General features: G+C 41.9%; 1 non-coding gene across 1 annotated transcript; it reads left to right on the top strand.

The window, feature by feature from the left end:
* The first annotated feature begins 6139 nt into the window (after positions 1-6139).
* LOC138639788 (U6 spliceosomal RNA) lies at positions 6140-6242 on the top strand. Its single transcript, XR_011313356.1, has one exon. It is a non-coding gene; the product is annotated as a U6 spliceosomal RNA (small nuclear RNA).
* The last annotated feature ends 4632 nt before the right edge of the window (positions 6243-10874 follow it).

Genomic DNA, 10874 nt, shown 5'->3' with positions numbered 1-10874 from the left:
ACAGCGAGATACGGCTGAGTCTCACAGGTTAAAACCAAGCTCTGGGACCTGCACTCCAAAGCAGAGCTTGCAGCCACACAGCAATACATGGAGCCGCACGCTCCGCTCCGGAGCTTGTTTTTAACCTGCGAGACTCAGCCGTATCTCGCTGTAGTGTGACTCCAGCCTTAAACATTTTACCTCACAAATGTTTATTAATATTTAAATAATGGACATTCAGTTTTAAAGATCAGAAGTATTCGATCTGAGAAAATGAGTCAGGTTTAAATTTTCGCTATGCAAAAATATAAAAATCACATCAGATGTAAAACACCAGAAAATATATTTTTAGCCCTCAAAGATCAATGTGGATGGAAATAATTTGATTTGACAAAGATATTAAACGGGTCACTTGGTCTATATCCTTAGAGAAAATTCAGCCTCACCTTTAAAGCCATTCATTGTATAGCAAATACAAACTAGCCTTTTGCTAAATATCATTGCTTAGTGTTCTTCCACATGAATTGACAGGTGAACTTACTTTTTTGACTGCACTTATGGGAGTGTCACAGGGATCAGTTCAATAGAAACGTTCTATAATCTGTATTCTGTAACTGTTCTGCATAACTAAAGTTCTGATATTTCTTATTAGTATTATCTTTAAGGATAAAAATGAACATATACTAAGCTGAAATTCACATTAAAATAACACAGTCAAAAAACCTAATTCACAACCATTTGTTATATTCAGTAGTATTTACCCCTTTCTGGCATTGGACGTACTTTTCTGTGCATGTGACCTTGGACTTAATTCCCACGGACGGAATAGTATATCCAATGCGATCAGCAGCTCTCCAGGTAGGAGTGCGGCTGATCACGGCCGGGTGTCAGCTGATTCTCACAGCTGACACCAGGCACTAAGTGCCAGGAGCAGTCATGGACCGCTCCCGACACTTAAACCCCCGGAACACTGCAATCAAACATCGCAGCATTCCAGAGCCGGCAGAGGGGCACTTTGGATCGGAGACCCCACAGCATGACGTGGGGGCCCGATCGCTCTCATGGTAAGCCAATGTCGTCATGATAACATCCAGGTTACCAGAGCTGAGAGACTTTCTGTCATGCGCAGTGCATATCAGGAAGTCTCTAAGGTCAGTGCACAGAAGCTACAGGGCTGACAGCTTCTATAGCATGCAGATCTGCATGCTATCAAAGAGATCAACCTGCACAAAATGAGTGTCCCACAGTGGGACACAGTGTAAAAGTAAGAATGAATAAAAAAAATTAATATATGTAAAAATATTTAAAAAAATACTAAAAAATAATAATAAAAAATCTATATTTATTTAATCAATAAATAAATACTTGAATTAAACAAAAAATATAAACAATAAAAGTGCACACACTTAGTATTGCCTCGTATGTAACGGCCTGACCGATAAAACTGTCCCATGAGTTAACCCCTTTAGTGAACACCATTAAAAAAAGGAAAAAACAATGCTTTATCATCATACCGCCGAACCAAAAGTGGAATATGACGTGATCAAAAACAACGGATAGTAATTAACGTGGTACCACTGAAAACGTCATCTTGTCCCACAAAAAATAAGCCACTATATAGCTCCATCACCAGAAAAATAAAAAAGTTATAGCTCTCAAAATTAAGAAATGCAAAAATATTTATTTTTTATATAAAATACTATAGTTTTTATAATATAAAAGCATCAAAACATAAAAAATGATATAAATGAGGTATCACTGTCATCGTACGGACCCGAAGAATAAAACTGCTTTATCAATTTTAACACACGCGGAATGGTATAAACCCCCCCAAAAGAAATTCATGAGTTGCTGATTTTTGTTTATTGTTTTTTGTTTATTCTGCCTCACAAAAATCGGAATACAAAGCAATCAAAAAATGTCATGTGCCCGAAAATGGTACTAATAAAAACATCTACTTGTCCCGCAAAAAACATAACCTCACGTGACTCTGTGGGCCAAAATATGGGAAAATTATAGCTCTCAAAATGTGGTGATGCACACACTATTTTTATTTTGCAATAAAAAGTGTCTTTTAGTGTGTGTGAAAGCTGCCAAACATAAAAACTCGCTATAAAACCCCACTATAAATAGCAAATCAAACCCCCATTTATCACCCCCTTAGTTAAGGAAAAATAATAAAATACAAAAATGAATTTATTTCCATTTTCCTGGTTAGAGGTAGGGTTAGAGCTAACATTAGGGGTGGGGTTGGGGCTAAAATTAGGGGTTAGGGTTAGAGTTGGGGCTAAAGTTAGGTTTAGGGTTGGGGCTAGAGAATGGGTTAGGGTTTGGATTACATTTACTGTTGGGATTAGCTTTGGTATTAGGGTTATGGGTGTGTCAGGTTTATGGGTGTGGTTATGGTTAGGGTTGGGATTAAGGTTATGGGTGTGTTGGGGTTAGGGGTATGGTTTGGGTTGGAATTAGGTTTAGGGGTGTGTTTGGGTTAAGGGTGTAGTTAGGGTTATAGTTAGGAATGGGATTAGGGTTAGGGGTGTGTTGGGGTTAGAGTTCGAGTTAGAGTTGGGTTTTTTCACTGTTTAGGCACATCCAGGGCTTTCCAAACTCGACATGGTGTCTGATCTCAATTCCAGCCAATTCTGCATTGAAAAAGTAAAATGGTGCTCTTTCCCTTCTGAGCCCTGCCATACATCAAAACAGTGGTTTACTCCTGCATATGGGGTATCAGTGAACTCAGGACAAATTACTCAACAACGTTTGGGGTCCAATTTCTCCTGCCATCCTTGGGAAAATAAAAAATTGGGGCAGAAAATATCATGTTGGTGAAAACAATATGATTTTTTATTTTTACGGCTCTACATTATAAACTTCTTTGAAGCACTTGGGGGTTCAAAGTGCTCACCACACATCTAGATAAGTTCCTTAGAGGGTCTACTTTACAAAGTGGTTTCACTTGTGGGGGGTTTCTAGTGTTTAGGCACATCAGGGGCTCTTCAAACCTGACATGGTGTCCGATCTCAATTCCAGCCAATTTTGCATTGAAAAGTCAAACGGCACTCCTTCCCTTCCAAGCTCTGCCTTGCACCCAAACAGTGGTTTACCCCCACATATGGGATATTATCGTACTCAGGACAAAATGCACAACAACTTTTGGGGTCCAATTTCTCCTGTTACCTTTAGTAAAATAAAACAAATTGGATCTGAAATAAATCTTTTGTAAAAAAAAGTTAAATGCTCATTTTTTTAAAAACAATTTCAAAAATTTCTGTAAAGCACCTGAATTGTAAATAAACTTCATGAATGTAATTTTGAGCACCTTGAGTGGTGCATTTTTAAGAATGATGTCACTTTGGGGTATTTTCTATCATATAGACCCCTCAAAGTAACTTAAAATGTGATGTGGTCCCTAAAAAAAATGATGTTTTTTGACCAGCGATTTCTCATTTTTACAATGAAAAATCGCTGGTCAAATTTTAACCCTTTTAACTTCCTAACAAAAAAAAAATTGGTGCCAAAATTGTGCTGATGTAAAGTAGACATGTGGGAAATTTTACTTATTAAGTATTTTGTGTGACGTATTTCTGTGATTTAAGGGCATGAAAATTCAAAGTTGGATATTGCAAAATTTTCAACATTTTTGGTAAATTTCCATTTTCTTCACAAATAATCGCAAATCATATTAAATAAATTTTACTACTATTATGAAGTACAAGAAAACACTGTCAGAATCACTGGGTTCTGTTGAAGCATTCCAGAGTTATTACCTCACAAAGGGACAGTGGTCAGAATTGTAACATTTGGCCTTGTCATTAACATGCAAACCACCCTTGGGGGTAAATGGGTTAACATATTGGTGATTCTGGTAAACTTTGCCAAGTTTATTATATTAGTTTTATTTTTTAGATTTCATTTTCTTTCTTTGTTTTAATCATGTGGATTATTCTTAACTAGCCATACACACTAGGACTACTGGTATAGTCATTTTGACTACTTGCACTTTTTATTTCTCTTCTGTGACTACATTTTTCGGAATTCCGGCTTGAGACTCAGTGACTTTTCCTCAAATAGGATGTGAAAAAAGAGTTTGTGACCATAAAAAATTTTGGTGAAAAAATTGCGTGTTTTTTTCAAATTTACATTTAACTACTAAAGGTAGTCATTTTGACTACGTACTATATTTTGCTGTCCTTTTGTCACTAAATATTTGTCACTGTATCTTATTTACCCTGATGTTCATATAGATGTTGTTCAATTCAGATGTCAACTTTTCACATTTTCCTTGTGTTACCTGGTTCTATTACTGTGTAATGCTGAACTGAAAAGAGCTTGTTTGTTAAGGTACCGTCACATTAAGCGATGCTACAGCGATATATACAACGAGCCGATCGCTGCAGCATCGCTGTTTAGGTCGCTGTAGAGACGTCAAACACGGCAACACCAGAACGATGCAGGAGCGATCCAGTGACGTACTTATCGTTCTCGCTGGTTGTTAGCTCCATGTAAAAACATTGCTGGCATCGTTGCTTTTGCTGTCAAACATGACGAATCACACCGACCTGACGGCCAAATAAAGTTCTGGACTTCTAGCTACGACCAGCGATGTCACAGCAGGATCCTGATCGCTGCTGCGTGTCAAACACAACGAGATCGCTATCCAGGATGCTGCAACGTCACGGATCATTGTCGTTCTCGTTGTAAACTTGCTCAGTGTGAAGGTACCTTTATACTGTAGGCTCTTATCTTATGCTAAAGTAGGGTGTTGTTTTTTTCTGGTCCTAGCAGTAGACAGTAGTCTGGATAGTAAGTTTACTTTCAGTTCAGCTGAAGAGACAAAGAGAACACATGCAGACAAAAGAGCTCAAAAATTTCATACAAGTATATAGCAGATACAACATTTTATTGTCATATTATTCGATTATTTTGTACTGTATAGTGTGAAGCAGCAATTTTTTTGGGGAAAAACTACGTGTTTTTTTATTTTCTTTTGTTTATGATCAACCATGTTCACATACAGTATAATTCTGCGAAAAAATGGATAAATTAGCTAAAACATCAAAACTTTTATAGGTCCAGTCAAAAATGAACGAACATTATATTTGTATAGTGGTAGCGAACAGAACAGCAGGGATATGTTACTGGTGATTCTCATTGTATGCTGTGTTATATGAATATATACTGTATATATGTCCAGTACTGCTATTTTCTGTTGTAGTTTTACAATGATCCTAGCAATAAAAGTTGTAAAGGACCCCCTCTCAACTCTAAAAATAAACGAAAACATGTCAGTAGTCAGAATGACTACATTCAGTAGTTCTAGTCGGGGTCACGAGTCCAGTAGTCCTAATGTTAAAAAGCTTCAGTAGACAATGTGAATGGGGACAACATGAGCCTACCTCCCAACAATCGGCACTGTCCTGAAATTGTAGAGCTGTCCCAGGAGGTCGAGGGTATGTCCCTACTTGAGTTCTATGTCATCTGAATACAAGTGACACAACACAGATCTCCAGCTATCAGCCAGTCCTGTCTCTTGCCTCTTCACTACCTCTGATAGCTGCAGAGAACAGCCTCCATGCAGTCATTGAATCTGACACTTGTCCTCCTTCTGAGAAGTTCTGACAGCTGCCTGACCCATTTGAACATCAGCCATCACATTAACCTCCTCAACAGCCCATGTACTGAGGGGGCTTTATTGGGGAATGTCTACACTGGAGATACAAGCTGAGCATCATTCTCTATCCCGCATACAGGCTCTAAAAAAGGTCATTCTTGAGGAATAGAAAAGAGATTGTCCAATATGTTGCCAATTTGTTCAAGTCTTTCTCACACAGCGGAGTCATAAGTGAGGTAACTGGGGCTCATCAGCTGATCTACTCCAATGAACTTTCTCCCTGCAGCTCAGCGCTACACACTGCAGGAGTGATTACATGTTCCTTTCAGTCTGCAGGGTAGAGCTGTTTCATCAGCTGACTGCTCTACAAGTGATCTGAAACATTGTTGGACAGTATGGATTAAGTCGGATAGGAGAGGGATTTGGTGGTTTATTATTTTCTCTCTTTTCCAGGTGACATGGGCATTGGGAAATAGGCATTAGGTGAATATATGGTGTGTTATTTTTTACAAAAGACAAGGGCTTCAGGCACTAAGTGTAATGTGAGTAATGCTTCGGCAGCACATATATTAAAATTGGAACGATACAGAGAAGATTAGCATGGCCCCTGCGCAAGGATGACACGCAAATTCGTGAAGCGTTCCATATTTTTCAGCTTTACATGAACACCTGAGCCTTACACTATGGCTGGTCCGAATAACTAAAGCAATTGTTATCATCCACCTCTCGTGTCTCCCCTTTTCCTCATAGTTTGTAAGCTTGCGAGCAGGGCCCTCACTCCTCCTGGTATCTGTATTGAACTATATTTCTGTTATGCTGTAATGTCTATTGTCTGTACAATTCCCGTCTATAATTTGTAAAGCGCTGCGGAATATGTTGGCGCTATATAAATAAAAATTATTATTATTATTATTATACTGTGCTTTTTAATATTATTTATATATTTAATTCTTTATTTTCACCTTTCATTGTTTACTTTGAGCACAGGCACCGGCTGATGACTAAGCACATCAGCCGCCACCTGCTTCCTTGTAATCAGCGACAGCAGGCATAGGGTGTTGGGAGTGTTAGTCTCTCATCAGCTGATGCCTGTGATCTGCATTAAGCTTTTTAACACAGGTCACATTCACAGTTGCGGGGTCACTCTGACATCTGACAGCATTACTCCGCAGCGCTCTGACCAACGGTAACGATCTTATTGGTGGTAATTGTTATGATAAGGTAATTCAGTACCACAATGGACATAGAGGTCAGAGCACATACAGTGACCTGACAATAACCCAAAAACATAGAACGAGATCTGAGACGTGGGAACTCTGCTGACCGCAATCCCTAATCCTCTCCAACTACACTAGAGGCAGCCGTGGATTGCGCCTAACGCTCCCTATGCAACTCGGCACAGCCTGAGAAACTAGCTAGCCTGAAGATAGAAAATAAGCCTACCTTGCCTCAGAGAAATACCCCAAAGGAAAAGGCAGCCCCCACATATAATGACTGTGAGTTAAGATGAAAAGACAAACGTAGAGATGAAATAGATTTAGCAAAGTGAGGCCCGACTTTCTGAACAGAGCGAGGATAGGAAAGGTAACTTTGCGGTCAACACAAAACCCTACAAAAACCACGCAAAGGGGGCAAAAAGACCCTCCGTACCGAACTAATGGCACGGAGGTACACCCTCTGCGTCCCAGAGCTTCCAGCAAGCAGGAAAAAACAAATAGACAAGCTGGACAGAAAAAAACAGCAAACAAAATAGCAAAGCGGAACTTAGCTATGCAGAGCAGCAGGCCACAGGAACGATCCAGGAGGAAACAGGTCCAATACTAGAACATTGACTGGAGGCCAGGATCAAAGCACTAGGTGGAGTTAAATAGAGCAGCACCTAACGACTTCACCACATCACCTGAGGAAGTAAACTCAGAAGCCGCAGTACCACTTTCCTCCACCAACGGAAGCTCACAGAGAGAATCAGCCGAAGTACCACTTGTGACCACAGGAGGGAGCTCTGCCACAGAATTCACAACAGTACCCTCCCCTTGAGGGGGGGTCACCGAACCCTCACCAGAGCCCCCAGGCCGACCAGGATGAGCCATATGAAAGGCACGAACAAGATCGGGAGCATGGACATCAGAGGCAAAGACCCAGGAATTATCTTCCTGAGCATAACCCTTCCACTTAACCAGATACTGGAGTTTCCGTCTTGAAACACGAGAATCCAAAATCTTCTCCACAATATACTCCAACTCCCCCTCCACCAAAACCGGGGCAGGAGGATCAACAGATGGAACCATAGGTGCCACGTATCTCCGCAACAATGACCTATGGAATACGTTATGTATGGAAAAAGAATCTGGAAGGGTCAGATGAAAAGACACAGGATTAAGAACCTCAGAATTTCTATACGGACCAATGAAACGAGGTTTAAACTTAGGAGAGGAAATCTTCATAGGAATATGACGAGAAGATAACCAAACCAAATCCCCAACACGAAGTCGGGGACCCACACAGCGTCTGCGATCAGCGAAACGTTGAGCCTTCTCCTGGGACAAGGTCAAATTGTCCACTACATGAGTCCAAATCTGCTGCAACCTGTCCACCACAGTATCCACACCAGGACAGTCCGAAGACTCAACCTGCCCTGAACAGAAACGAGGATGGAACCCAGAGTTGCAGAAAAACGGCGAAACCAAGGTAGCCGAGCTGGCCCGATTATTAAGGGCGAACTCAGTCAAAGGCAAAAAGGACACCCAGTCATCCTGATCAGCAGAAACAAAGCATCTCAGATATGTTTCCAAGGTCTGATTGGTTCGTTCGGTCTGGCCATTAGTCTGAGGATGGAAAGCCGAGGAAAAAGACAAGTCAATGCCCATCCTACCACAAAAGGCTCGCCAAAACCTCGAAACAAACTGGGAACCTCTGTCAGACACGATATTCTCTGGAATGCCATGTAAACGAACCACATGCTGGAAGAACAATGGCACCAAATCAGAGGAGGAAGGTAATTTAGACAAGGGTACCAAATGGACCATCTTAGAGAAGCGATCACAGACCACCCAAATGACTGACATCTTTTGAGAGACGGGAAGATCTGAAATAAAATCCATAGAGATATGTGTCCAAAGCCTCTTCGGGACCGGCAAGGGCAAAAGCAACCCACTGGCACGAGAACAGCAGGGCTTAGCCCGAGCACAAATCCCACAGGACTGCACAAAAGTACGCACATCCCGCGACATGACCACCGAAAGGATCTAGCCACTAACTCTCTGGTACCAAAGATTCCAGGATGACCAGCCAACACCGAACAATGAACCTCAGAGATAACTTTATTCGTCCACCTATCAGGGACAAACAGTTTCTCCGCTGGGCAACGATCAGGTTTATTAGCCTGAAATTTTTGCAGCACCCGCCGCAAATCAGGGGAGATGGCAGACACAATTACTCCCTCTTTGAGGATACCCGCCGGCTCAGATAAACCCGGAGAGTCGGGCACAAAACTCCTAGACAGAGCATCCGCCTTCACATTTTTAGAGCCCGGAAGGTACGAAATCACAAAGTCAAAACGGGCAAAAAACAGTGACCAACGAGCCTGTCTAGGATTCAACCGCTTGGCAGACTCGAGATAAGTCAAGTTCTTATGATCAGTCAAGACCACCACGCGATGCTTAGCTCCTTCAAGCCAATGACGCCACTCCTCGAATGCCCACTTCATGGCCAGCAACTCTCGATTGCCCACATCATAATTTCGCTCAGCAGGCGAAAACTTCCTGGAAAAGAAGGCGCATGGTTTCATCACCGAGCAACCAGAACCTCTCTGCGACAAAACAGCCCCTGCTCCAATCTCAGAAGCATCAACCTCGACCTGGAACGGAAGCGAAACATCTGGTTGACACAACACAGGGGCAGAAGAAAAACGACGCTTCAACTCTTGAAAAGCTTCCACAGCAGCAGAAGACCAATTGACCACATCAGCACCCTTCTTGGTCAAATCGGTCAATGGTTTAGCAATACTAGAAAAATTGCAGATGAAGCGACGATAAAAATTAGCAAAGCCCAGGAACTTTTGCAGACTTTTCAGAGATGTCGGCTGAATCCAATCATGGATGGCTTGGACCTTAACAGGGTCCATCTCGATAGTAGAAGGGGAAAAGATGAACCCCAAAAATGAAACATTCTGAACACCAAAGAGACACTTTGATCCCTTCACAAACAAAGAATTAGCACGCAGGACCTGAAACACCGTTCTGACCTGCTTCACATGAGACTCCCAATCATCCGAGAAGATCAAAATGTCATCCAAGTACACAATCAGGAATTTATCCAGGTACTCTCGGAAGATGTCATGCATAAAGGACTGAAACACTGATGGAGCATTGGCAAGTCCGAATGGCATTACTAGATACTCAAAATGGCCCTCGGGCGTATTAAATGCAGTTTTCCATTCATCGCCTCGCTTAATACGCACAAGATTATACGCACCACGAAGATCTATCTTGGTGAACCAACTAGCCCCCTTAATCCGAGCAAACAAATCAGATAACAATGGCAAGGGGTACTGAAATGTAACCGTGATCTTATTTAGAAGGCGGTAATCTATACAAGGTCTCAGTGAACCATCCTTCTTGGCTACAAAAAAGAACCCTGTTCCTAATGGCGACAATGACGGGCGAATATGCCCCTTCTCCAAGGACTCCTTCACATAACTCCGCATAGCGGCGTGCTCAGGCACAGATAATTTAAACAGTCGACCTTTTGGGAATTTACTACCAGGAATCAAATCGATAGCACAATCACAATCCCTATGCGGAGGTAGGGTATCGGACTTGGGCTCATCAAATACATCCCGGTAATCAGACAAGAACTCTGGAACCTCAGAAGGGGTGGATGACGAAATTGACAGCAATGGAACATCACCATGTACCCCCTGACAACCCCAGCTGGACACAGACATGGATTTCCAATCTAATACTGGATTATGGACTTGTAGCCATGGCAACCCCAACACGACCACATCATGCAGATTATGCAACACCAGAAAGCGAATAACCTCCTGATGTGCAGGAGCCATGCACATGGTCAGCTGGGTCCAGTACTGAGGCTTATTCTTGGCCAAAGGCGTAGCATCAATTCCTCTCAATGGAATAGGACACTGCAAGGGCTCCAAGAAAAACCCACAACGCCTAGCATACTCCAAGTCCATCAAATTCAGGGCAGCGCCTGAATCCACAAATGCCATGACAGAATATGATGACAAAGAGCAGATCAAGGTAACGGACAGAAGAAATTTTGA

Source organism: Ranitomeya imitator, chromosome 5, assembly GCF_032444005.1.
Source record: "Ranitomeya imitator isolate aRanImi1 chromosome 5, aRanImi1.pri, whole genome shotgun sequence".
Classification (NCBI taxonomy): domain Eukaryota; kingdom Metazoa; phylum Chordata; class Amphibia; order Anura; family Dendrobatidae; genus Ranitomeya; species Ranitomeya imitator.
This window is presented reverse-complemented; position numbering and strand designations above follow the sequence as displayed.